General features: G+C 41.9%; 27 non-coding genes across 27 annotated transcripts; all 27 read right to left on the bottom strand.

The window, feature by feature from the left end:
• Positions 1 to 2,057: 2,057 nt before the first annotated feature.
• trnar-ucg (transfer RNA arginine (anticodon UCG)) lies at positions 2,058 to 2,130 on the bottom strand. Its single transcript has one exon. It is a non-coding gene; the product is annotated as a tRNA-Arg (tRNA).
• A 161-nt stretch (positions 2,131 to 2,291) lies between these two features.
• On the bottom strand, positions 2,292 to 2,364 carry trnar-ucg (transfer RNA arginine (anticodon UCG)). Its single transcript has one exon. It is a non-coding gene; the product is annotated as a tRNA-Arg (tRNA).
• Positions 2,365 to 3,591: 1,227 nt separating this feature from the next.
• Positions 3,592 to 3,664, bottom strand: trnar-ucu (transfer RNA arginine (anticodon UCU)). Its single transcript has one exon. It is a non-coding gene; the product is annotated as a tRNA-Arg (tRNA).
• A 377-nt stretch (positions 3,665 to 4,041) lies between these two features.
• Positions 4,042 to 4,114, bottom strand: trnar-ucg (transfer RNA arginine (anticodon UCG)). Its single transcript has one exon. It is a non-coding gene; the product is annotated as a tRNA-Arg (tRNA).
• A 1,338-nt stretch (positions 4,115 to 5,452) lies between these two features.
• Positions 5,453 to 5,525, bottom strand: trnar-ucg (transfer RNA arginine (anticodon UCG)). The gene has a single exon. It is a non-coding gene; the product is annotated as a tRNA-Arg (tRNA).
• A 387-nt stretch (positions 5,526 to 5,912) lies between these two features.
• Positions 5,913 to 5,985, bottom strand: trnar-ccg (transfer RNA arginine (anticodon CCG)). The gene has a single exon. It is a non-coding gene; the product is annotated as a tRNA-Arg (tRNA).
• A 100-nt stretch (positions 5,986 to 6,085) lies between these two features.
• trnar-ucg (transfer RNA arginine (anticodon UCG)) lies at positions 6,086 to 6,158 on the bottom strand. The gene has a single exon. It is a non-coding gene; the product is annotated as a tRNA-Arg (tRNA).
• Positions 6,159 to 6,319: 161 nt separating this feature from the next.
• On the bottom strand, positions 6,320 to 6,392 carry trnar-ucg (transfer RNA arginine (anticodon UCG)). The gene has a single exon. It is a non-coding gene; the product is annotated as a tRNA-Arg (tRNA).
• A 571-nt stretch (positions 6,393 to 6,963) lies between these two features.
• On the bottom strand, positions 6,964 to 7,036 carry trnap-ugg (transfer RNA proline (anticodon UGG)). Its single transcript has one exon. It is a non-coding gene; the product is annotated as a tRNA-Pro (tRNA).
• A 1,319-nt stretch (positions 7,037 to 8,355) lies between these two features.
• Positions 8,356 to 8,428, bottom strand: trnar-ucg (transfer RNA arginine (anticodon UCG)). Its single transcript has one exon. It is a non-coding gene; the product is annotated as a tRNA-Arg (tRNA).
• A 570-nt stretch (positions 8,429 to 8,998) lies between these two features.
• On the bottom strand, positions 8,999 to 9,071 carry trnar-ucg (transfer RNA arginine (anticodon UCG)). Its single transcript has one exon. It is a non-coding gene; the product is annotated as a tRNA-Arg (tRNA).
• Positions 9,072 to 10,434: 1,363 nt separating this feature from the next.
• trnar-ucg (transfer RNA arginine (anticodon UCG)) lies at positions 10,435 to 10,507 on the bottom strand. The gene has a single exon. It is a non-coding gene; the product is annotated as a tRNA-Arg (tRNA).
• A 336-nt stretch (positions 10,508 to 10,843) lies between these two features.
• Positions 10,844 to 10,916, bottom strand: trnaw-cca (transfer RNA tryptophan (anticodon CCA)). The gene has a single exon. It is a non-coding gene; the product is annotated as a tRNA-Trp (tRNA).
• A 1,597-nt stretch (positions 10,917 to 12,513) lies between these two features.
• trnar-ucg (transfer RNA arginine (anticodon UCG)) lies at positions 12,514 to 12,586 on the bottom strand. Its single transcript has one exon. It is a non-coding gene; the product is annotated as a tRNA-Arg (tRNA).
• A 336-nt stretch (positions 12,587 to 12,922) lies between these two features.
• Positions 12,923 to 12,995, bottom strand: trnar-ccg (transfer RNA arginine (anticodon CCG)). Its single transcript has one exon. It is a non-coding gene; the product is annotated as a tRNA-Arg (tRNA).
• Positions 12,996 to 14,586: 1,591 nt separating this feature from the next.
• On the bottom strand, positions 14,587 to 14,659 carry trnar-ucg (transfer RNA arginine (anticodon UCG)). The gene has a single exon. It is a non-coding gene; the product is annotated as a tRNA-Arg (tRNA).
• A 1,026-nt stretch (positions 14,660 to 15,685) lies between these two features.
• trnar-ccg (transfer RNA arginine (anticodon CCG)) lies at positions 15,686 to 15,758 on the bottom strand. Its single transcript has one exon. It is a non-coding gene; the product is annotated as a tRNA-Arg (tRNA).
• Positions 15,759 to 16,408: 650 nt separating this feature from the next.
• trnar-ucg (transfer RNA arginine (anticodon UCG)) lies at positions 16,409 to 16,481 on the bottom strand. Its single transcript has one exon. It is a non-coding gene; the product is annotated as a tRNA-Arg (tRNA).
• Positions 16,482 to 16,642: 161 nt separating this feature from the next.
• Positions 16,643 to 16,715, bottom strand: trnar-ucg (transfer RNA arginine (anticodon UCG)). The gene has a single exon. It is a non-coding gene; the product is annotated as a tRNA-Arg (tRNA).
• A 468-nt stretch (positions 16,716 to 17,183) lies between these two features.
• On the bottom strand, positions 17,184 to 17,256 carry trnar-ucg (transfer RNA arginine (anticodon UCG)). Its single transcript has one exon. It is a non-coding gene; the product is annotated as a tRNA-Arg (tRNA).
• A 1,129-nt stretch (positions 17,257 to 18,385) lies between these two features.
• Positions 18,386 to 18,458, bottom strand: trnar-ucg (transfer RNA arginine (anticodon UCG)). Its single transcript has one exon. It is a non-coding gene; the product is annotated as a tRNA-Arg (tRNA).
• Positions 18,459 to 20,230: 1,772 nt separating this feature from the next.
• On the bottom strand, positions 20,231 to 20,303 carry trnar-ucg (transfer RNA arginine (anticodon UCG)). Its single transcript has one exon. It is a non-coding gene; the product is annotated as a tRNA-Arg (tRNA).
• A 161-nt stretch (positions 20,304 to 20,464) lies between these two features.
• Positions 20,465 to 20,537, bottom strand: trnar-ucg (transfer RNA arginine (anticodon UCG)). The gene has a single exon. It is a non-coding gene; the product is annotated as a tRNA-Arg (tRNA).
• A 468-nt stretch (positions 20,538 to 21,005) lies between these two features.
• On the bottom strand, positions 21,006 to 21,078 carry trnar-ucg (transfer RNA arginine (anticodon UCG)). Its single transcript has one exon. It is a non-coding gene; the product is annotated as a tRNA-Arg (tRNA).
• Positions 21,079 to 22,207: 1,129 nt separating this feature from the next.
• Positions 22,208 to 22,280, bottom strand: trnar-ucg (transfer RNA arginine (anticodon UCG)). Its single transcript has one exon. It is a non-coding gene; the product is annotated as a tRNA-Arg (tRNA).
• A 1,363-nt stretch (positions 22,281 to 23,643) lies between these two features.
• Positions 23,644 to 23,716, bottom strand: trnar-ucg (transfer RNA arginine (anticodon UCG)). Its single transcript has one exon. It is a non-coding gene; the product is annotated as a tRNA-Arg (tRNA).
• Positions 23,717 to 24,418: 702 nt separating this feature from the next.
• On the bottom strand, positions 24,419 to 24,491 carry trnar-ucg (transfer RNA arginine (anticodon UCG)). The gene has a single exon. It is a non-coding gene; the product is annotated as a tRNA-Arg (tRNA).
• Between the last annotated feature and the right edge of the window lie 775 nt (positions 24,492 to 25,266).

Here is a 25,266-nt window from a genome sequence, read left to right as displayed (position 1 = left end):
GTTTGAAAACTTCATTTAATATTCATTACTGTTCTGTTAGCATAATTGTAAAATAAATAAAAAAAGCAAATTGAGAAATGTGTTTTGATTTCTACATTTATTTTCCTTTTAATTTTTTTTTTTTTGAAAACTTATATAAATTTAATTTGTTTAATATTCATTACTGTTATGTTGGCATAATTGTAAAAAAAAAAAAAGAGAATGATTGCTTTTTTATTTGTACTTTAGTAAACATTTCATCAGTACACTGCAACAATAGAACGTATTCCTATAAAAAGATAATTTGCACTTTGTCATTTGTCACAGACATTTTTAAGCATAATAATGACTATTTTTGCATCCTGTTTTAATTAAAAATGACAGATTTAAAGGTGTCTTGAATGAATGTAACCTTAAAAAAAAATCTGATTTAATATCAATAAAATCAAAACTAATAACATGCTTAAAATAAATATGAATACAACTACACACAATAACATGCTTAATCAGAATAAAAAATAATACAACAACTACTAAATAACTAATAATAACAAAACACATTTCCATTGGTGTATTAAAATGTAATGAAAAAAATATCAAACAAGCACATATATACATTTAATTAACCTTGAAACTTCATTTATTTAAAGCAATTAACAATAAAACAAAAAGTTGTCTTTAGCTGGATTCGAACCCGGGTCGAGGGGAGCACCTGCAATAGAAAACAGTGTAATATAAATGCGCGAATTTACCGCAAGAAGAAACCGGAAGATGTATCACTGCGCGCATGCTAAGGAAGATCCGTCTTTGAACGTCAAATTTGACCCTTTCTTTTCTTCATTTTTTCTTTCTCTTCTTCCCCTTCTCTTTTTCTTCCTTCCCTCTTTTCTTCCCTTCTTCCCCGTCTTTGACGGACTATTGTTCCCCAGCTTGAAGGCTGATGCCTTATCCATTAGGCCACTGGGCCTCGTTCACTGGTGAACAGTCATAAAGAAACTAAAAGCGATATCATAACATTGGGATTCGAACCAGGAGTCATTGACAGACAGTCAGAAACAAACTAAACTGAAAGCAATATCATGAAATTGCCAGTTCTATTCTAATTCTTGTGTCTACAGTGTCATATTGAAGTTATCATCCTGAAATTTCTTGCATAGCCCACTTAAATGAAAGCCCTGAAAGATGACCGAGGTGGGACTTGAACCCACAATTCCCAGCTCCTGAGGCTGATGCCTTAACCATTAGGCCAATGGGCCACATCTATTAGTGAACCCAGAGGCATTACAGAAAGTCTTATCCGAAGCTGATCTGAGTTAGATTTCAGAAAATTCCCTGTTCTATGATAATTCTCATGACTTGAACCCACAATCTTCAGCTCTGAAGGTTGATGCTTTATCCGTTTGGTCACTGGGTATTTTCCAACAAGCCCACACAGAGGCATTTACAGACCGTCTTATCCAAGCTGAACTGAGTGAGTTTTCAGAAATTTGCCAATTTTATGATTAATCTTGTGGCTATAGTGTCATATTGACGTTATCGTCCTAGAATTTCTTCCTTGCACTGCCAACATAAACACCAACCTTGAAAGATGAACCCACAATCCTCAGCTCTGAAGACCGATGCATTAGGCCACTGGGCCTTGTTCACTGGTGAACCCAGAGGCATTGACAGACAGTCAGAAACAAACCAAAATGAAAGAGTTTTCATGAAATTGCTAGTTCTCATGTTCCGTTGGCAGTTCTATGCTAACTCTCACGTTCCTTTGTCACAGCTATTGTGTCTCCTTGCACTTATCATCCTGGTACCTGTTGCGCAGCCAACTTAAATTTAACCTCTCATTGACGACTCAGGTGGTAATTTAATTCACAACCCCCAGCTCCGAAGGTTGATGCCTTATTTATTAGACAACTGGACCTTTTCTCTGATTAAGCCTGAGGTATTCATTAACATTCTGATGCAAGCTAAATTGAAAGTTATTTCAAAAAATGCCAGTTCTATGCTAATTCTTGTGTCTATAGTAAAAGTTCACCATTGAATTTCCTTCTTACAATGCCAGCTGAAATGCAACTCTTGAATGATGACCCAAGTGGGACTCGAACCCACAATCCTCAGCTCCGAAGGCTGATGCCTTCTCCATTAGGCCACTGGGCCTGGTTCACTGGTAAATCAAGAGGCATTGACAGACAGTCATAAACAAACTAAAAGCAATATCATGAAATTGCCAGTTCTATTCTAATTCTTGTGTCTACAGTGAAGTTACCGTCCTTGAATTTCTTTCTTGCACTGCCAGCTTAAATGCAATGCTTGAAAGATGACCCAGGTGGGACTCGAACCCACAATCCTCAGCTCCGAAGGCTGATGCCTTATCCATTAGGCCACTGGGCCTCGTACACTGGTGAACCCAGAGGCATTGACACACAGTCATAAACAAACTAAAAGCAATATCATGACATCACCAGTTCTATGCTAATTCTTGTGTCTACAGTGAAGTTAACGTCCATGAATTTCTGTCTTGCACTGCCAGCTTAAATGCAACTCTTGAAAGATGACCCAGGTGGGATTCGAACCCAGAGTCATTGACAGACAGTCAGAAACAAACTAAACTGAAAGCAATATCATGAAATTGCCAGTTCTATGCTAATTCTTGGGGCTATAGTGTCATATTGAAGTTATCATCCTGAAATTTCTTGCATAGCCCACTTAAATGAAAGCCCTCAAAGACGACCCAGGTGGCACTTGAACCCACAATTCCCAGCTCCTGAGGCTGATGCCTTATCCATTAGGCCAATGGGCCACATCTGTTAGTGAACCCAGAGGCATTACAGAAAGTCTTATCCGAAGCTGATCTGAGTGAGATTTCAGAAAATTGCCTGTTCTATGATAATTCTCATGACTTGAACCCACAATCTTCAGCTCAGAAGGTTGATGCCTTATCCGTTTAGCCACTGGGTATTTTCCAACAAGTCCACACAGAGGCATTTACAGACCGTCTTATCCATGATGAACTGAGTTTTCAGAAATTTGCCAATTTTATGATTAATCTTGTGGCTATAGTGTCATATTGACGTTATAGTCCTAGAATTTCTTCCTTGCATTGCCAACATAAACACCAACCTTGAAAGATGAGCCCACAATCCTCAGCTCTGAAGACCCATGCATTAGGCCACTGGGCCTTGTTCACTGGTGAACCCAGAGGCATTGACAGACAGTCAGAAACAAACTAAACTGAAAGAGTTTTCATGAAATTGCTAGTTCTCATGTTCCATTGGCAGTTCTATGCTAACTCTCATGTTCCTTTGTCACAGCTATTGTGTCTCCTAGCACTTATCATCCTGGTACCTGTTGCGCAGCCAACTTAAATCTAACCTCTCATTGACGACTCAGGTGGTAATTTAATTCACAACCCCCAGCTCCGAAGGTTGATGCCTTATTTATTAGTCAACTGGACCTTTTATCTGATTAAGCCTAAGGTATTCATTAACATTCTGATGCAAGCTAAATTGAAAGTTATTTAAAAAAATGCCAGATCTATGCTAATTCTTGTGTCTATAGTAAAAGTTCACCATTGAATTTCTTTCTTGCAATGCCAGCTGAAACGCAACTCTTGAATGATGACCCAAGTGGGACTCGAACCCACAATCCTCAGCTCAGAAGGCTGATGCCTTATCCATTAAGCCACTGGGCATGGATCACTGGTGATTCAAGGGGCATTGACAGACAGTCATAAACAAACTAAAAGCAATATCATGAAATTGCCAGTTCTATTCTAATGTCTACAGTGAAGTTATAGTCCTTGAATTTCTTTCTTGCACTGCCAGCTTAAATGCAATGCTTGAAAGATGAACCAGGTGGGACTTGAACCCACAATCCTCAGCTCCGAAGGCTGATGACTTATCCATTAGGCCACTGGGCCTCGTTCACTGGTGAACCCAGAGGCATTGACACACAGTCATAAACAAACTAAAAGCGATATCATGACATTGCCAGTTCTATGCCTACAATGAAGATATCGTCCTTGAATTTGTGTCTTGCACTGCCAGCTTAAATGCAACTCTTGAAAGATGACCCAGGTGGGACTCGAACCCACAATCCTCAGCTCCGAAGGCTGATGCCTTATCCATTAGGCCACTGGGCCTCGTTCACTGGTGAACCCAGAGGCATTGACACACAGTCATAAACAAAATAAAAGCGATATCATGACATTGGGATTCGAACCCAGAGTCATTGACAGACAGTCAGAAACAAACTAAACTGAAAGCAATATCATGAAATTGCCAGTTCTATGCTAATTCTTGGGGCTATAGTGTCATATTGAAGTTATCATCCTGAAATTTCTTGCATAGCCCACTTAAATGAAAGCCCTGAAAGACGACCCAGGTGGGACTTGAAGCCACAATTCCCAGCTCCTGAGGCTGATGCCTTATCCATTAGGCCAATGGGCCACATCTGTTAGTGAACCCAGAGGCATTACAGAAAGTCTTATCCGAAGCTGATCTGAGTGAGATTTCAGAAAATTGCCTGTTCTATGATAATTCTCATGACTTGAACCCACAATCTTCAGCTCTGAAGGTTGATGCTTTATCCGTTTGGCCACTGGGTATTTTCCAACAAGCCCACACAGAGGCATTTACAGACCGTCTTATCCAAGCTGAACTGAGTGAGTTTTCAGAAATTTGCCAATTTTATGATTAATCTTGTGGCTATAGTGTCATATTGACGTTATCGTCCTAGAATTTCTTCCTTGCAATGCCAACATAAACACCAACCTTGAAAGATGAACCCACAATCCTCAGCTCTGAAGACCGATGCATTAGGCCACTGGGCCTTGTTCACTGGTGAACCCAGAGGCATTGACAGACAGTCAGAAACAAACTAAACTGAAAGAGTTTTCATGAAATTGCTAGTTTTCATGTTCCGTTGGCAGTTCTATGCTAACTCTCATGTTCCTTTGTCACAGCTATTGTGTCTCCTTGCACTTATCATCCTGGTACCTGTTGCGCAGCCAACTTAAATCTAACCTCTCATTGATGACTCAGGTGGTAATTTAATTCACAACCCCCAGCTCCGAAGGTTGATGCCTTATTTATTAGACAACTGGACCTTTTCTCTGATTAAGCCTGAGGTATTCATTAACATTCTGATGCAAGCTAAATTGAAAGTTATTTCAAAAAATGCAAGTTCTATGCTAATTCTTGTGTCTATAGTAGAAGTTCACCATTGAATTTCTTTCTTGCAATGCCAGCTGAAATGCAACTTGAACCCACAATTCCCACCTCCGGAGGCTGATGCCTTATCCATTAGGCCACTGGGCCTCGTTCACTGATGAATCAAGAGGCATTGACACACAGTCATAAACAAACTAAAAGCAATATCATGAAATTGCCAGTTCTATTCTAATTCTTGTGTCTACAGTGAAGTTATCGTCCTTGAATTTCTTTCTTGCACTGCCAGCTTAAATGCAACGCTTGAAAGATGACCCAGGTGGGACTCGAACCCACAATCCTCAGCTCCGAAGGCTGATGCCTTATCCATTAGGCCACTGGGCCTCGTTCACTGGTGAACCCAGAGGCATTGACACACAGTCATAAACAAACTAAAAGCGATATCATGACATTGGGATTCGAACCGAGAGTCATTGACAGACAGTCAGAAACAAACTAAACTGAAAGCAATATCATGAAATTGCCAGTTCTATGCTAATTCTTGGGGCTATAGTGTCATATTGAAGTTATCATCCTGAAATTTCTTGCATAGCCCACTTAAATGAAAGCAGACCCAGGTGGGACTTGAACCCACAAATTCCAGCTCCTGAGGCTGATGCCTTATCCATTAGGCCACTGGGCCTCGTTCATATACATATAGCTATAGTGTCATATTGAAGTTATTATCCTGAAATTTCTTGCATAGCCCAGTTAAATGAAAGCCCTCAAATATGACCCAGGTGGGACTTGAACCCACAATTCCCAGCTCCGGAGGCTGATGCCTTATCCATTAGGCCACTGGGCCTCGTTCACTGACGAATCAAGAGGCATTGACACACAGTCATAAACAAACTAAAAGCAATATCATGAAATTGCCAGTTCTATTAAATGCAATGCTTGAAAGATGACCCAGGTGGGACTCGAACCCACAATCCTCAGCTCCGAAGGCTGATGCCTTCTCCATTAGGCCACTGGGCCTGGTTCACTGGTAAATCAAGAGGCATTGACAGACAGTCATAAACAAACTAAAAGCAATATCATGAAATTGCCAGTTCTATTCTAATTCTTGTGTCTACAGTGAAGCTATCGTCCTTGAATTTCTTTCTTGCACTGCCAGCTTAAATGCAATGCTTGAAAGATGACCCAGGTGGGACTCGAACCCACAATCCTCAGCTCCGAAGGCTGATGCCTTATCCATTAGGCCACTGGGCCTCGTTCACTGGTGAACCCAGAGGCATTGACACACAGTCATAAACAAACTAAAAGCGATATCATGACATTGCCAGTTCTATGCTAATTCTTATGTCTACAATGAAGATATCGTCCTTGAATTTCTGTCTTGCACTGCCAGCTTAAATGCAACTCTTGAAAGATGACCCAGGTGGGATTCGAACCCAGAGTCATTGACAGACAGTCAGAAACAAACTAAACTGAAAGCAATATAATAAAATTTCCCCGTTCTATGCTAATTCTTGGGGCTATAGTGTCATATTGAAGTTATCATCCCGAAATGTCTTGCATAGCCCACTTAAATGAAAGCCCTCAAAGATGACCCAGGTGGGACTTGAACCCACAATTCCCAGCTCCGGAGGCTTATGCCTTATCCATTAGGCCACTGGGCCTCGTTCACTTATGAATCAAGAGGCATTGACACACAGTCATAAACAAACTAAAAGCAATATCATGAAATTGCCAGTTCTATTCTAATACTTGTGTCTATAGTGAAGTTATCGTCCTTGAATTTCTTTCTTGCACTGCCAGCTTAAATGCAACGCTTGAAAGATGACCCAGGTGGGAGTCGAACCCACAATCCTCAGCTCCCAAGGCTGACGCCTTATCCATTAGGCCACTGGGCCTCGTTCACTGGTGAATCCAGAGGCATTGACACATAGTCATAAACAAACTAAAAGCGATATCATGACATTGGGATTCGAACCCAGAGTCATTGACAGACAGTCAGAAACAAACTAAACTGAAAGCAATCCGTGGGGCTATAGTGTCATATTGAAGTTATCATCCTGAAATTTCTTGCATAGCCCACTTAAATGAAAGCCCTGAAAGACGACCCAGGTGGGACTTGAACCCACAATTCCCAGCTCCTGAGGCTGATGCCTTATCCATTAGGCCAATGGGCCACATCTGTTACTGAACCCAGAGGCATTACAGAAAGTCTGAGTGAGATTTCAGAAAATTGCCTGTTCTATGATAATTCTCATGACTTGAACCCACAATCTTCAGCTCTGAAGGTTGATGCTTTATCCGTTTGGCCACTGGGTATTTTCCAACAAGCCCATACAGAGGCATTTACAGACCGTCTTATCCAAGCTGAACTGAGTGAGTTTTCAGAAATTTGCCAATTTTATGATTAATCTTGTGGCTATAGTGTCATATTGACGTTATCGTCCTAGAATTTCTTCCTTGAACTGCCAACATAAACACCAACCTTGAAAGATGAACCCACAATCCTCAGCTCTGAAGACCGATGCATTAGGACACTGGGCCTTGTTCACTGGTGAACCCAGAGGCATTGACAGACAGTCAGAAACGAACTAAACTGAAAGAGTTTTCATGAAATTGCTAGTTCTCATGTTCCGTTGGCAGTTCTATGCTAACTCTCATGTTCCTTTGTCACAGCTATTGTGTCTCCTTGCACTTATCATCCTGGTACCTGTTGCGCAGCCAACTTAAATCTAACCTCTCATTGACGACTCAGGTGGTAATTTAATTCACAACCCCCAGCTCCGAAGGTTGATGCCTTATTTATTAGACAACTGGACCTTTTCTCTGATTAAGCCTGAGGTATTCATTAACATTCTGATGCAAGCTAAATTGAAAGTTATTTCAAAAAATGCCAGTTCTATGCTAATTCTTGTGTCTATAGTAAAAGTTCACCATTGAATTTCTTTCTTGCAATGCCAGCGGAAATGCAACTCTTGAATGATGACCCAAGTGGGACTCAAACCCACAATCCTCAGCTCCGAAGGCTGATGCCTTCTCCATTAGACCACTGGGCCTGGTTCACTGGTAAATCAAGAGGCATTGACAGACAGTCATAAACAAACTAAAAGCAATATCATGAAATTGCCAGTTCTATTCTAATTCTTGTGTCTACAGTGAAGCTATCGTCCTTGAATTTCTTTCTTGCACTGCCAGCTTAAATGCAATGCTTGAAAGATGACCCAGGTGGGACTCGAACCCACAATCCTCAGCTCCGAAGGCTGATGCCTTATCCATTAGGCCACTGGGCCTCGTTCACTGGTGAACCCAGAGGCATTGACACACAGTCATAAACAAACTAAAAGCGATATCATGACATTGCCAGTTCTATGCTAATTCTTATGTCTACAATGAAGATATCGTCCTTGAATTTCTGTCTTGCACTGCCAGCTTAAATGCAACTCTTGAAAGATGACCCAGGTGGGATTCGAACCCAGAGTCATTGACAGACAGTCAGAAACAAACTAAACTGAAAGCAATATAATAAAATTTCCCGTTCTATGCTAATTCTTGGGGCTATAGTGTCATATTGAAGTTATCATCCCGAAATGTCTTGCATAGCCCACTTAAATGAAAGCCCTCAAAGATGACCCAGGTGGGACTTGAACCCACAATTCCCAGCTACGGAGGATTAGGCCTTATCCATTAGGCCACTGGACCTCGTTCACTTATGAATCAAGAGGCATTGACACACAGTCATAAACAAACTAAAAGCAATATCATGAAATTGCCAGTTCTATTCTAATTCTTGTGTCTACAGTGAAGTTATCGTCCTTGAATTTCTTTCTTGCACTGCCAGCTTAAATGCAACGCTTGAAAGATGACCCAGGTGGGAGTCGAACCCACAATCCTCAGCTCCGAAGGCTGATGCCTTATCCATTAGGCCACTGGGCCTCGTTCACTGGTGAATCCAGAGGCATTGACACATAGTCATAAACAAACTAAAAGCGATATCATGACATTGGGATTCGAACCCAGAGTCATTGACAGACAGTCAGAAACAAACTAAACTGAAAGCAATATCATGAAATTGCCAGTTCTATGCTAATTCTTGGGGCTATAGTGTCATATTGAAGTTATCATCCTGAAATTTCTTGCATAGCCCACTTAAATGAAAGCCCTGAAAGACGACCCAAGTGGGACTTGAACCCACAATTCCCAGCTCCTGAGGCTGATGCCTTATCCATTAGGCCAATGGGCCACATCTGTTAGTGAACCCAGAGGCATTACAGAAAGTCTTATCCGAAGCTGATCTGAGTGAGATTTCAGAAAATTGCCTGTTCTATGATAATTCTCATGACTTGAACCCACAATCTTCAGCTCTGAAGGTTGATGCTTTATCCGTTTGGCCACTGGGTATTTTCCAACAAGCCCACACAGAGGCATTTACAGACCGTCTTATCCAAGCTGAACTGAGTGAGTTTTCAGAAATTTGCCAATTTTATGATTAATCTTGTGGCTATAGTGTCATATTGACGTTATCGTCCTAGAATTTCTTCCTTGCACTGCCAACATAAACACCAACCTTGAAAGATGAACCCACAATCCTCAGCTCTGAATACCGATGCATTAGGACACTGGGCCTTGTTCACTGGTGAACCCAGAGGCATTGACAGACAGTCAGAAACAAACTAAACTGAAAGAGTTTTCATGAAATTGCTAGTTCTCATGTTCCGTTGGCAGTTCTATGCTAACTCTCATGTTCCTTTGTCACAGCTATTGTGTCTCCTTGCACTTATCATCCTGGTACCTGTTGCGCAGCCAACTTAAATCTAACCTCTCATTGATGACTCAGGTGGTAATTTAATTCACAACCCCCAGCTCCGAAGGTTGATGCCTTATTTATTAGACAACTGGACCTTTTCTCTGATTAAGCCTGAGGTATTCATTAACATTCTGATGCAAGCTAAATTGAAAGTTATTTCAAAAAATGCCAGTTCTATGCTAATTCTTGTGTCTATAGTAAAAGTTCACCATTGAATTTCTTTCTTGCAATGCCAGCGGAAATGCAACTCTTGAATGATGACCCAAGTGGGACTCAAACCCACAATCCTCAGCTCCGAAGGCTGATGCCTTATCCATTAGACCACTGGGCCTGGTTCACTGCTAAATCAAGAGGCATTGACAGACAGTCATAAACAAACTAAAAGCGATATCAAGACATTGCCAGTTCTATGCTAATTCTTATGTCTACAATGAAGATATCGTCCTTGAATTTCTTTCTTGCACTGCCAGCTTAAATGCAATTCTTGAAAGATGACCCAGGTGGGACTCGAACCCACAATCCTCAGCTCCGAAGGCTGATGCCTTATCCATTAGGCCACTGGGCCTCGTTCACTGGTGAACCCAGAGGCATTAACACACAGTCATAAACAAACTAAAAGCGATATCATGACATTGCCAGTTCTATGCTAATTCTTATGTCTACAATGAAGATATCGTCCTTGAATTTCTGTCTTGCACTGCCAGCTTAAATGCAATTCTTGAAAGATGACCCAGGTGGGATTCGAACCCAGAGTCATTGACAGACAGTCAGAAACAAACTAAACTGAAAGCAATATCATTAAATTTCCCGTTCTATGCTAATTCTTGGGGATATAGTGTCATATGGAAGTTATCATCCTGAAATGTCTTGCATAGCCCACTTAAATGAAAGCCCTCAAAGATGACCCAGGTGGGACTTGAACCCACAATTCCCAGCTCTGGAGGCTGATACCTTATCCATTAGGCCACTGGGCCTCGTTCACTGATGAATCAAGAGGCATTGACACACAGTCATAAACAAACTAAAAGCAATATCATGAAATTGCCAGTTCTATTCTAATTCTTGTGTCTACAGTGAAGTTATAGTCCTTGAATTTCTTTCTTGCACTGCCAGCTTAAATGCAACGCTTGAAAGATGACACAGGTGGGACTCGAACCCACAATCCTGAGCTCCGAAGGCTGATGCCTTATCCATTAGGCCACTGGGCCTCGTTCACTGGTGAACCCAGAGGCATTGACACATAGTCATAAACAAACTAAAAGCGATATCATGACATTGGGATTCGAACCCAGAGTCATTGACAGACAGTCAGAAACAAACTAAACTGAAAGCAATATCATGAAATTGCCAGTTCTACGCTAATTCTTAGGGCTATAGTGTCATATTGAAGTTATCATCCTGAAATTTCTTGCATAGCCCACTTAAATGAAAGCCCTGAAAGACGACCGAGGTGGGACTTGAACCCACAATTCCCAGCTCCTGAGGCTGATGCCTTATCCATTAGGCCAATGGGCCACATCTGTTAGTGAACCCAGAGGCATTACAGAAAGTCTTATCCGAAGCTGATCTGAGTGAGATTTCAGAAAATTCCCTGTTCTATGATAATTCTCATGACTTGAACCCACAATCTTCAGCTCTGAAGGTTGATGCTTTATCCGTTTGGCCACTGGGTATTTTCCAACAAGCCCACACAGAGGCATTTACAGACCGTCTTATCCAAGCTGAACTGAGTGAGTTTTCAGAAATTTGCCAATTTTATGATTAATCTTGTGGCTGTAGTGTCATATTGACGTTATCGTCCTAGAATTTCTTCCTTGCACTGCCAACATAAACACCAACCTTGAAAGATGAACCCACAATCCTCAGCTCTGAAGACCGATGCATTAGGCCACTGGGCCTTGTTCACTGGTGAACCCAGAGGCATTGACAGACAGTCAGAAACAAACTAAACTGAAAGAGTTTTCATGAAATTGCTAGTTCTCATGTTCCGTTGGCAGTTCTATGCTAACTCTCATGTTCCTTTGTCACAGCTATTGTGTCTCCTTGCACTTATCATCCTGGTACCTGTTGCGCAGCCAACTTAAATCTAACCTCTCATTGATGACTCAGGTGGTAATTTAATTCACAACCCCCAGCTCCGAAGGTTGATGCCTTATTTATTAGACAACTGGACCTTTTCTCTGATTAAGCCTGAGGTATTCATTAACATTCTGATGCAAGCTAAATTGAAAGTTATTTCAAAAAATGCCAGTTCTATGCTAATTCTTGTGTCTATAGTAAAAGTTCACCATTGAATTTCTTTCTTGCAACGCCAGCGGAAATGCAACTCTTGAATGATGACCCAAGTGGGACTCAAACCCACAATCCTCAGCTCCGAAGGCTGATGCCTTATCCATTAGACCACTGGGCCTGGTTCACTGCTAAATCAAGAGGCATTGACAGACAGTCATAAACAAACTAAAAGCGATATCATGACATTGCCAGTTCTATGCTAATTCTTATGTCTACAATGAAGATATCGTCCTTGAATTTCTTTCTTGCACTGCCAGCTTAAATGCAATTCTTGAAAGATGACCCAGGTGGGACTCGAACCCACAATCCTCAGCTCCGAAGGCTGATGCCTTATCCATTAGGCCACTGGGCCTCGTTCACTGGTGAACCCAGAGGCATTGACACACAGTCATAAACAAACTAAAAGCGATATCATGACATTGCCAGTTCTATGCTAATTCTTATGTCTACAATGAAGATATCGTCCTTGAATTTCTGTCTTGCACTGCCAGCTTAAATGCAATTCTTGAAAGATGACCCAGGTGAGATTCGAACCCAGAGTCATTGACAGACAGTCAGAAACAAACTAAACTGAAAGCAATATCATTAAATTTCCCGTTCTATGCTAATTCTTGGGGATATAGTGTCATATGGAAGTTATCATCCTGAAATGTCTTGCATAGCCCACTTAAATGAAAGCCCTCAAAGATGACCCAGGTGGGACTTGAACCCACAATTCCCAGCTCCGGAGGCTGATGCCTTATCCATTAGGCCACTGGGCCTCGTTCACTGATGAATCAAGAGGCATTGACACACAGTCATAAACAAACTAAAAGCAATATCTTGAAATTACCAGTTCTATTCTAATTCTTGTGTCTACAGTGAAGTTATAGTCCTTGAATTTCTTTCTTGCACTGCCAGCTTAAATGCAACGCTTGAAAGATGACACAGGTGGGACTCGAACCCACAATCCTGAGCTCCGAACGCTGATGCCTTATCCATTAGGCCAATGGGCCTCGTTCACTGGTGAACCCAGAGGCATTGACACATAGTCATAAACAAACTAAAAGCGATATCATGACATTGGGATTCGAACCCAGAGTCATTGACAGACAGTCAGAAACAAACTAAACTGAAAGCAATATCATGAAATTGCCAGTTCTACGCTAATTCTTAGGGCTATAGTGTCATATTGAAGTTATCATCCTGAAATTTCTTGCATAGCCCACTTAAATGAAAGCCCTGAAAGACGACCGAGGTGGGACTTGAACCCACAATTCCCAGCTCCTGAGGCTGATGCCTTATCCATTAGGCCAATGGGCCACATCTGTTAGTGAACCCAGAGGCATTACAGAAAGTCTTATCCGAAGCTGATCTGAGTGAGATTTCAGAAAATTCCCTGTTCTATGATAATTCTCATGACTTGAACCCACAATCTTCAGCTCTGAAGGTTGATGCTTTATCCGTTTGGCCACTGGGTATTTTCCAACAAGCCCACACAGAGGCATTTACAGACCGTCTTATCCAAGCTGAACTGAGTGAGTTTTCAGAAATTTGCCAATTTTATGATTAATCTTGTGGCTATAGTGTCATATTGACATTATCGTCCTAGAATTTCTTCCTTGCACTGCCAACATCAAAATTGAAAGATGAACCCACAATCCTCAGCTCTGAAGACCGATGCATTAGGCCACTGGGCCTTGTTCACTGGTGAACCCAGAGGCATTGACAGACAGTCAGAAACAAACTAAACTGAAAGAGTTTTCATGAAATTGCTAGTTCTCATGTTCCGTTGGCAGTTCTATGCTAACTCTCATGTTCCTTTGTCACAGCTATTGTGTCTCCTTGCACTTATCATCCTGGTACCTGTTGCGCAGCCAACTTAAATCTAACCTCTCATTGACGACTCAGGTGGTAATTTAATTCACAACCCCCAGCTCCGAAGGTTGATGCCTTATTTATTAGACAACTGGACCTTTTCTCTGATTAAGCCTGAGGTATTCATTAACATTCTGATGCAAGCTAAATTGAAAGTTATTTCAAAAAATGCCAGTTCTATGCTAATTCTTGTGTCTATAGTAAAAGTTCACCATTGAATTTCTTTCTTGCAATGCCAGCAGAAATGCAACTCTTGAATGATGACCCAAGTGGGACTCAAACCCACAATCCTCAGCTCCGAAGGCTGATGCCTTCTCCATTAGGCCACTGGGCCTGGTTCACTGGTAAATCAAGAGGCATTGACAGACAGTCATAAACAAACTAAAAGCAATATCATGAAATTGCCAGTTCTATTCTAATTCTTGTGTCTACAGTGAAGTTATCGTCCTTGAATTTCTTTCTTGCACTGCCAGCTTAAATGCAACTCTTGAAAGATGACCCAGGTGGGACTCGAACCCACAATCCTCAGCTCCGAAGGCAGATGCCTTATCCATTAGGCCACTGGGCCTCGTTCACTGGTAAACCCAGAGGCATTGACACACAGTCATAAACAAACTAAAAGCGATATCATGACATTGGGATTCGAACCCAGAGTCATTGACAGACAGTCAGAAACAAACTAAACTGAAAGCAATATCATGAAATTGCCAGTTCTATGCTAATTCTTGGGACTATAGTGTCATATTGAAGTTATCATCCTGAAATTTCTTGCATAGCCCACTTAAATGAAAGCCCTGAAAGACGACCGAGGTGGGACTTGAACCCACAATTCCCAGCTCCTGAGGCTGATGCCTTATCCATTAGGCCAATGGGCCACATCTGTTAGTGAACCCAGAGGCATTACAGAAAGTCTTATCCGAAGCTGATCTGAGTGAGATTTCAGAAAATTCCCTGTTCTATGATAATTCTCATGACTTGAACCCACAATCTTCAGCTCTGAAGGTTGATGCTTTATCCGTTTGGCCACTGGGTATTTTCCAACAAGCCCACACAGAGGCATTTACAGACCGTCTTATCCAAGCTGAACTGAGTGAGTTTTCAGAAATTTGCCAATTTTATGATTAATCTTGTGGCTATAGTGTCATATTGACATTATCGTCCTAGAATTTCTTCCTTGCACTGCCAACATAAACACCAACCTTGAAAGATGAACCCACAATCCTCAGCTCTGAAGACCGATGCATTAGGCCACTGGGCCTTGTTCACTGGTGAACCCAGAGGCATTGACACACAGTCATAAACAAACTAAAAGCGATATCATGACATTGCCAGTTCTATGCTAATTCTTATGTCTACAAAGAAGATATCGTCCTTGAATTTCTGTCTTGCACTGCCAGCTTAAATGCAATTCTTGAAAGATGACCCAGGTGGGATTCGAACCCAGAGTCATTGACAGACAGTCAGAAACAAACTAAACTGAAAGCAATATCATTAAATTTCCCGTTCTATGCTAATTCTTGGGGATATAGTGTCATATTGAAGTTATCATCCTGAAATGTCTTGCATAGCCCACTTAAATGAAAGCCCTCAAAGATGACCCAGGTGGGACTTGAACCCACAATTCCCAGCTCCGGAGGCTGATGCCTTATCCATTAGGCCACTGGGCCTCGTTCTCTGATGAATCAAGAGGCATTGACACACAGTCATAAACAAACTAAAAGCAATATCATGAAATTACCAGTTCTATTCTAATTCTTGTGTCTACAGTGAAGTTATAGTCCTAGAATTTCTTCCTTGCACTGCCAACATAAACACCAACCTTGAAAGATGAACCCACAATCCTCAGCTCTGAAGACCCATGCATTAGGCCACTGGGCCTTGTTCACTGGTGAACCCAGAGGCATTGACAGACAGTCAGAAACAAACTAAACTGAAAGAGTTTTCATGAAATTGCTAGTTCTCATGTTCCGTTGGCAGTTCTATGCTAACTCTCATGTTCCTTTGTCACAGCTATTGTGTCTCCTTGCACTTATCATCCTGGTACCTGTTGCGCAGCCAACTTAAATCTAACCTCTCATTGATGACTCAGGTGGTAATTTAATTCACAACCCCCAGCTCCGAAGGTTGATGCCTTATTTATTAGACAACTTGACCTTTTCTCTGATTAAGCCTGAGGTATTCATTAACATTCTGATGCAAGCTAAATTGAAAGTTATTTAAAAAAATGCCAGTTCTATGCTAATTCTTGTGTCTATAGTAAAAGTTCACCATTGAATTTCTTTCTTGCAATGCCAGCGGAAATGCAACTCTTGAATGATGACCCAAGTGGGACTCGAACCCACAATCCTCAGCTCCGAAGGCTGATGCCTTCTCCATTAGGCCACTGGGCCTGGTTCACTGGTAAATAAAGAGGCATTGACAGACAGTCATAAACAAACTAAAAGCAATATCATGAAATTGCCAGTTCTATTCTAATTCTTGTGTCTACAGTGAAGTTATCGTCCTTGAATTTCTTTCTTGCACTGCCAGCTTAAATGCAACGCTTGAAAGATGACCCAGGTGGGACTCGAACCCACAATACTCAGCTCCGAAGGCTGATGCCTTATCCATTAGGCCACTGGGCCTCGTTCACTGGTGAACCCAGAGGCATTGACACACAGTCATAAACAAACTAAAAGCGATATCATGACATTGGGATTCGAACCCAGAGTCATTGACAGACAGTCAGAAACAAACTAAACTGAAAGCAATATCATGAAATTGCCAGTTCTATGCTAATTCTTGGGGCTATAGTGTCATATTGAAGTTATCATCCTGAAATTTCTTGCATAGCCCACTTAAAGGAAAGCCCTGAAAGACGACCCAGGTGGGACTTGAACACACAATTCCCAGCTCCGGAGGCTGATGCCTTCTCCATTAGGCCACTGGGCCTCGTTCACTGATGAATCAAGAGGCATTGACACACAGTCATAAACAAACTAAAAGCAATATCATGAAATTGCCAGTTCTATTCTAATTCTTGTGTCTACAGTGAAGTTATCGTCCTTGAATTTCTTTCTTGCACTGCCAGCTTAAATGCAACGCTTGAAAGATGACCCAGGTGGGACTCGAACCCACAATCCTCAGCTCCGAAGGCTGATGCCTTATCCATTAGGCCACTGGGCCTCGTTCATTGGTAAACCCAGAGGCATTGACACACAGTCATAAACAAACTAAGAGCGATATCATGACATTGGGATTCGAACCCAGAGTCATTGACAGACAGTCAGAAACAAACTAAACTGATAGCAATATCATGAAATTGCCAGTTCTATGCTAATTCTTGGGGGTATAGTGTCATATTGAAGTTATCATCCTGAAATTTCTTGCATAGCCCACTTAAAGGAAAGCTCTGAAAGATGACCCAGGTGGGACTTGAACCCACAATTCCCAGCTCCGGAGGCTGATGCCTTATCCATTAGGCCAATGGGCCACATCTGTTAGTGAACCCAGAGGCATTACAGAATGTCTTATCCGAAGCTGATCTGAGTGAGATTTCAGAAAATTCCCTGTTCTATGATAATTCTCATGACTTGAACCCACAATCTTCAGCTCTGAAAGTTGATGCTTTATCCGTTTGGCCACTGGGTATTTTCCAACAAGCCCACACAGAGGCATTTACAGACCGTCTTATCCAAGCTGAACTGAGTGAGTTTTCAGAAATTTGCCAATTTTATGATTAATCTTGTGGCTATAGTGTCATATTGACGTTATCGTCCTAGAATTTCTTCCTTGCACTGCCAACATAAACACCAACCTTGAAAGATGAACCCACAATCCTCAGCTCTGAAGACCGATGCATTAGGCCACTGGGCCTTGTTCACTGGTGAACCCAGAGGCATTGACAGACAGTCAGAAACAAACTAAACTGAAAGAGTTTTCATGAAATTGCTAGTTCTCATGTTCCGTTGGCAGTTCTATGCTAACTCTCATGTTCCTTTGTCACAGCTATTGTGTCTCCTTGCACTTAACATCCTGGTACCTGTTGCGCAGCCAACTTAAATCTAACCTCTCATTGACGACTCAGGTGGTAATTTAATTCACAACCCCCAGCTCCGAAGGTTGATGTCTTATTTATTAGACAACTGGACCTTTTCTCTGATTAAGCCTGAGGTATTCATTAACATTCTGATGCAAGCTAAATTGAAAGTTATTTCAAAAAATGCCAGTTCTATGCTAATTCTTGTGTATATAGTAAAAGTTCACCATTGAATTTCTTTCTTGCAATGCCAGCTGAAATGCAACTCTTGAATGATGACCCAAGTGGGACTCGAACCCACAGTCCTCAGCTCCGAAGGCTGATGCCTTATCCATTAGGCCACTGGGCCTCGTTCACTGGTGAACCCAGAGGCATTGACACACAGTCATAAACAAACTAAAAGCGATATCATGACATTGCCAGTTCTATGCTAATTCTTATGTCTACAATGAAGATATCGTCCTTGAATTTCTGTCTTGCACTGCCAGCTTAAATGCAATTCTTGAAAGATGACCCAGGTGGGATTCGAACCCAGAGTCATTGACAGACAGTCAGAAACAAACTAAACTGAAAGCAATATCATTAAATTTCCCGTTCTATGCTAATTCTTGGGGATATAGTGTCATATTAAAGTTATCATCCTGAAATGTCTTGCATAGCCCACTTAAATGAAAGCCCTCAAAGATGACCCAGGTGGGACTTCAACCCACAATTCCCAGCTCCGGAGGCTGATGCCTTATCCATTAGGCCACTGGGCCTCGTTCACTGATGAATCAAGAGGCATTGACACACAGTCATAAACAAACTAAAAGCAATATCATGAAATTACCAGTTCTATTCTAATTCTTGTGTCTACAGTGAAGTTATAGTCCTTGAATTTCTTTCTTGCACTGCCAGCTTAAATGCAACGCTTGAAAGACCACCCAGGTGGGACTCGAACCCACAATCCTCAGCTCCGAAGGCTGATGCCTTATCCATTAGGCCACTGGGCCTCGTTCACTGGTGAACACAGAGGCATTGACACATAGTCATAAACAAACTAAAAGCGATATCATGACATTGGGATTCGAACCCAGAGTCATTGACAGACAGTCAGAAACAAACTAAACTGAAAGCAATATCATGAAATTGCCAGTTCTACGCTAATTCTTGGGGCTATAGTGTCATATTGAAGTTATCATCCTGAAATTTCTTGCATAGCCCACTTAAATGAAAGCCCTGAAAGACGACCGAGGTGGGACTTGAACCCACAATTCCCAGCTCCTGAGGCTGATGCCTTATCCATTAGGCCAATGGGCCACATCTGTTAGTGAACCCAGAGGCATTACAGAAAGTCTTATCCGAAGCTGATCTGAGTGAGATTTCAGAAAATTCCCTGTTCTATGATAATTCTCATGACTTGAACCCACAATCTTCAGCTCTGAAGGTTGATGCTTTATCCGTTTGGCCACTGGGTATTTTCCAACAAGCCCACACAGAGGCATTTACAGACCGTCTTATCCAAGCTGAACTGAGTGAGTTTTCAGAAATTTGCCAATTTTATGATTAATCTTGTGGCTATAGTGTCATATTGACATTATCGTCCTAGAATTTCTTCCTTGCACTGCCAACATAAACACCAACCTTGAAAGATGAACCCACAATCCTCAGCTCTGAAGACCGATGCATTAGGCCACTGGGCCTTGTTCACTGGTGAACCCAGAGGCATTGACAGACAGTCAGAAACAAACTAAACTGAAAGAGTTTTCATGAAATTGCTAGTTCTCATGTTCCGTTGGCAGTTCTATGCTAACTCTCATGTTCCTTTGTCACAGCTATTGTGTCTCCTTGCACTTATCATCCTGGTACCTGTTGCGCAGCCAACTTAAATCTAACCTCTCATTGACGACTCAGGTGGTAATTTAATTCACAATCCCCAGCTCCGAAGGTTGATGCCTTATTTATTAGACAACTGGACCTTTTCTCTGATTAAGCCTGAGGTATTCATTAACATTCTGATGCAAGCTAAATTGAAAGTTATTTAAAAAAATGCCAGTTCTATGCTAATTCTTGTGTCTATAGTAAAAGTTCACCATTGAATTTCTTTCTTGCAATGCCAGCGGAAATGCAACTCTTGAATGATGACCCAAGTGGGACTCGAACCCACAATCCTCAGCTCCGAAGGCTGATGCCTTCTCCATTAGGCCACTGGGCCTGGTTCACTGGTAAATAAAGAGGCATTGACAGACAGTCATAAACAAACTAAAAGCAATATCCTGAAATTGCCAGTTCTATTCTAATTCTTGCGTCTACAGTGAAGTTATCGTCCTTGAATTTCTTTCTTGCACTGCCAGCTTAAATGCAACGCTTTGAAGATGACCCAGGTGGGACTCGAACCCACAATACTCAGCTCCGAAGGCTGATGCCTTATCCATTAGGCCACTGGGCCTCGTTCACTGGTGAACCCAGAGGCATTGACACACAGTCATAAACAAACTAAAAGCGATATCATGACATTGGGATTCGAACCCAGAGTCATTGACAGACAGTCAGAAACAAACTAAACTGAAAGCAATATCATGAAATTGCCAGTTCTATGCTAATTCTTGGGGCTATAGTGTCATATTGAAGTTATCATCCTGAAATTTCTTGCATAGCCCACTTAAAGGAAAGCCCTGAAAGACGACCCAGGTGGGACTTGAACACACAATTCCCAGCTCCGGAGGCTGATGCCTTCTCCATTAGGCCACTGGGCCTCGTTCACTGATGAATCAAGAGGCATTGACACACAGTCATAAACAAACTAAAAGCAATATCATGAAATTGCCAGTTCTATTCTAATTCTTGTGTCTACAGTGAAGTTATCGTCCTTGAATTTCTTTCTTGCACTGCCAGCTTAAATGCAACGCTTGAAAGATGACCCAGGTGGGACTCGAACCCACAATCCTCAGCTCCGAAGGCTGATGCCTTATCCATTAGGCCACTGGGCCTCGTTCATTGGTAAACCCAGAGGCATTGACACACAGTCATAAACAAACTAAGAGCGATATCATGACATTGTGATTCGAACTCAGAGTCATTGACAGACAGTCAGAAACAAACTAAACTGATAGCAATATCATGAAATTGCCAGTTCTATGCTAATTCTTGGGGGTATAGTGTCATATTGAAGTTATCATCCTGAAATTTCTTGCATAGCCCACTTAAAGGAAAGCCCTGAAAGACGACCCAGGTGGGACTTGAACCCACAATTCCCAGCTCCGGAGGCTGATGCCTTATCCATTAGGCCAATGGGCCACATCTGTTAGTGAACCCAGAGGCATTACAGAATGTCTTATCCGAAGCTGATCTGAGTGAGATTTCAGAAAATTCCCTGTTCTATGATAATTCTCATGACTTGAACCCACAATCTTCAGCTCTGAAGGTTGATGCTTTATCCGTTTGGCCACTGGGTATTTTCCAACAAGCCCACACAGAGGCATTTACAGACCGTCTTATCCAAGCTGAACTGAGTGAGTTTTCAGAAATTTGCCAATTTTATGATTAATCTTGTGGCTATAGTGTCATATTGACGTTATCGTCCTAGAATTTCTTCCTTGCACTGCCAACATAAACACCAACCTTGAAAGATGAACCCACAATCCTCAGCTCTGAAGACCGATGCATTAGGCCACTGGGCCTTGTTCACTGGTGAACCCAGAGGCATTGACAGACAGTCAGAAACAAACTAAACTGAAAGAGTTTTCATGAAATTGCTAGTTCTCATGTTCCGTTGGCAGTTCTATGCTAACTCTCATGTTCCTTTGTCACAGCTATTGTGTCTCCTTGCACTTAACATCCTGGTACCTGTTGCGCAGCCAACTTAAATCTAACCTCTCATTGACGACTCAGGTGGTAATTTAATTCACAACCCCCAGCTCCGAAGGTTGATGTCTTATTTATTTGACAACTGGACCTTTTCTCTGATTAAGCCTGAGGTATTCATTAACATTCTGATGCAAGCTAAATTGAAAGTTATTTCAAAAAATGCCAGTTCTATGCTAATTCTTGTGTCTATAGTAAAAGTTCACCATTGAATTTCTTTCTTGCAATGCCAGCGGAAATGCAACTCTTGAATGATGACCCAAGTGGGACTCGAACCCACAATCCTCAGCTCCGAAGGCTGATGCCTTCTCCATTAGGCCACTGGGCCTGGTTCACTGGTAAATAAAGAGGCATTGACAGACAGTCATAAACAAACTAAAAGCAATATCATGATATTGCCAGTTCTATTCTAATTCTTGTGTCTACAGTGAATTTATCGTCCTTGAATTTCTTTCTTGCACTGCCAGCTTAAATGCAACGCTTGAAAGATGACCCAGGTGGATCTCGAACCCACAATCCTCAGCTCCGAAGGCTGATGCCTTATCCATTAGGCCACTGGGCCTCGTTCACTGGTAAACCCAGAGGCATTGACACATAGTCATAAACAAACTAAAAGCGATATCATGACATTGGGATTCGAACCCAGAGTCATTGACAGACAGTCAGAAACAAACTAAACTGAAAGCAATATCATGAAATTGCCAGTTCTACGCTAATTCTTGGGGCTATAGTGTCATATTGAAGTTATCATCCTGAAATTTCTTGCATAGCCCACTTAAATGAAAGCCCTGAAAGACGACCGAGGTGGGACTTGAACCCACAATTCCCAGCTCCTGAGGCTGATGCCTTATCCATTAGGCCAATTGGCCACATCTGTTAGTGAACCCAGAGGCATTACAGAAAGTCTTATCCGAAGCTGATCTGAGTGAGATTTCAGAAAATTCCCTGTTCTATGATAATTCTCATGACTTGAACCCACAATCTTCAGCTCTGAAGGTTGATGCTTTATCCGTTTGGCCACTGGGTATTTTCCAACAAGCCCACACAGAGGCATTTACAGACCGTCTTATCCAAGCTGAACTGAGTGAGTTTTCAGAAATTTGCCAATTTTATGATTAATCTTGTGGCTATAGTGTCATATTGACATTATCGTCCTAGAATTTCTTCCTTGCACTGCCAACATAAACACCAACCTTGAAAGATGAACCCACAATCCTCAGCTCTGAAGACCGATGCATTAGGCCACTGGGCCTTGTTCACTGGTGAACCCAGAGGCATTGACAGACAGTCAGAAACAAACTAAACTGAAAGAGTTTTCATGAAATTGCTAGTTCTCATGTTCCGTTGGCAGTTCTATGCTAACTCTCATGTTCCTTTGTCACAGCTATTGTGTCTCCTTGCACTTATCATCCTGGTACCTGTTGCGCAGCCAACTTAAATCTAACCTCTCATTGACGACTCAGGTGGTAATTTAATTCACAATCCCCAGCTCCGAAGGTTGATGCCTTATTTATTAGACAACTGGACCTTTTCTCTGATTAAGCCTGAGGTATTCATTAACATTCTGATGCAAGCTAAATTGAAAGTTATTTCAAAAAATGCCAGTTCTATGCTAATTCTTGTGTCTATAGTAAAAGTTCACCATTGAATTTCTTTCTTGCAATGCCAGCGGAAATGCAACTCTTGAATGATGACCCAAGTGGGACTCGAACCCACAATCCTCAGCTCCGAAGGCTGATGCCTTCTCCATTAGGCCACTGGGCCTGGTTCACTGGTAAATAAAGAGGCATTGACAGACAGTCATAAACAAACTAAAAGCAATATCCTGAAATTGCCAGTTCTATTCTAATTCTTGCGTCTACAGTGAAGTTATCGTCCTTGAATTTCTTTCTTGCACTGCCAGCTTAAATGCAACGCTTTGAAGATGATCCAGGTGGGACTCGAACCCACAATACTCAGCTCCGAAGGCTGATGCCTTATCCATTAGGCCACTGGGCCTCGTTCACTGGTGAACCCAGAGGCATTGACACACAGTCATAAACAAACTAAAAGCGATATCATGACATTGGGATTCGAACCCAGAGTCATTGACAGACAGTCAGAAACAAACTAAACTGAAAGCAATATCATGAAATTGCCAGTTCTATGCTAATTCTTGGGGCTATAGTGTCATATTGAAGTTATCATCCTGAAATTTCTTGCATAGCCCACTTAAAGGAAAGCCCTGAAAGACGACCCAGGTGGGACTTGAACACACAATTCCCAGCTCCGGAGGCTGATGCCTTCTCCATTAGGCCACTGGGCCTCGTTCACTGATGAATCAAGAGGCATTGACACACAGTCATAAACAAACTAAAAGCAATATCATGAAATTGCCAGTTCTATTCTAATTCTTGTGTCTACAGTGAAGTTATCGTCCTTGAATTTCTTTCTTGCACTGCCAGCTTAAATGCAACGCTTGAAAGATGACCCAGGTGGGACTCGAACCCACAATCCTCAGCTCCGAAGGCTGATGCCTTATCCATTAGGCCACTGGGCCTCGTTCATTGGTAAACCCAGAGGCATTGACACACAGTCATAAACAAACTAAGAGCGATATCATGACATTGGGATTCGAACCCAGAGTCATTGACAGACAGTCAGAAACAAACTAAACTGATAGCAATATCATGAAATTGCCAGTTCTATGCTAATTCTTGGGGGTATAGTGTCATATTGAAGTTATCATCCTGAAATTTCTTGCATAGCCCACTTAAAGGAAAGCCCTGAAAGACGACCCAGGTGGGACTTGAACCCACAATTCCCAGCTCCGGAGGCTGATGCCTTATCCATTAGGCCAATGGGCCACATCTGTTAGTGAACCCAGAGGCATTACAGAATGTCTTATCCGAAGCTGATCTGAGTGAGATTTCAGAAAATTCCCTGTTCTATGATAATTCTCATGACTTGAACCCACAATCTTCAGCTCTGAAGGTTGATGCTTTATCCGTTTGGCCACTGGGTATTTTCCAACAAGCCCACACAGAGGCATTTACAGACCGTCTTATCCAAGCTGAACTGAGTGAGTTTTCAGAAATTTGCCAATTTTATGATTAATCTTGTGGCTATAGTGTCATATTGACGTTATCGTCCTAGAATTTCTTCCTTGCACTGCCAACATAAACACCAACCTTGAAAGATGAACCCACAATCCTCAGCTCTGAAGACCGATGCATTAGGCCACTGGGCCTTGTTCACTGGTGAACCCAGAGGCATTGACAGACAGTCAGAAACAAACTAAACTGAAAGAGTTTTCATGAAATTGCTAGTTCTCA

This window comes from Carassius gibelio, chromosome B1 (genome assembly GCF_023724105.1).
Source record: "Carassius gibelio isolate Cgi1373 ecotype wild population from Czech Republic chromosome B1, carGib1.2-hapl.c, whole genome shotgun sequence".
NCBI classification, from domain to species: Eukaryota; Metazoa; Chordata; class Actinopteri; order Cypriniformes; family Cyprinidae; genus Carassius; species Carassius gibelio.
Note: the sequence above shows the minus strand (reverse complement) of the source record. Positions and strands in the feature narration are given on the sequence as shown.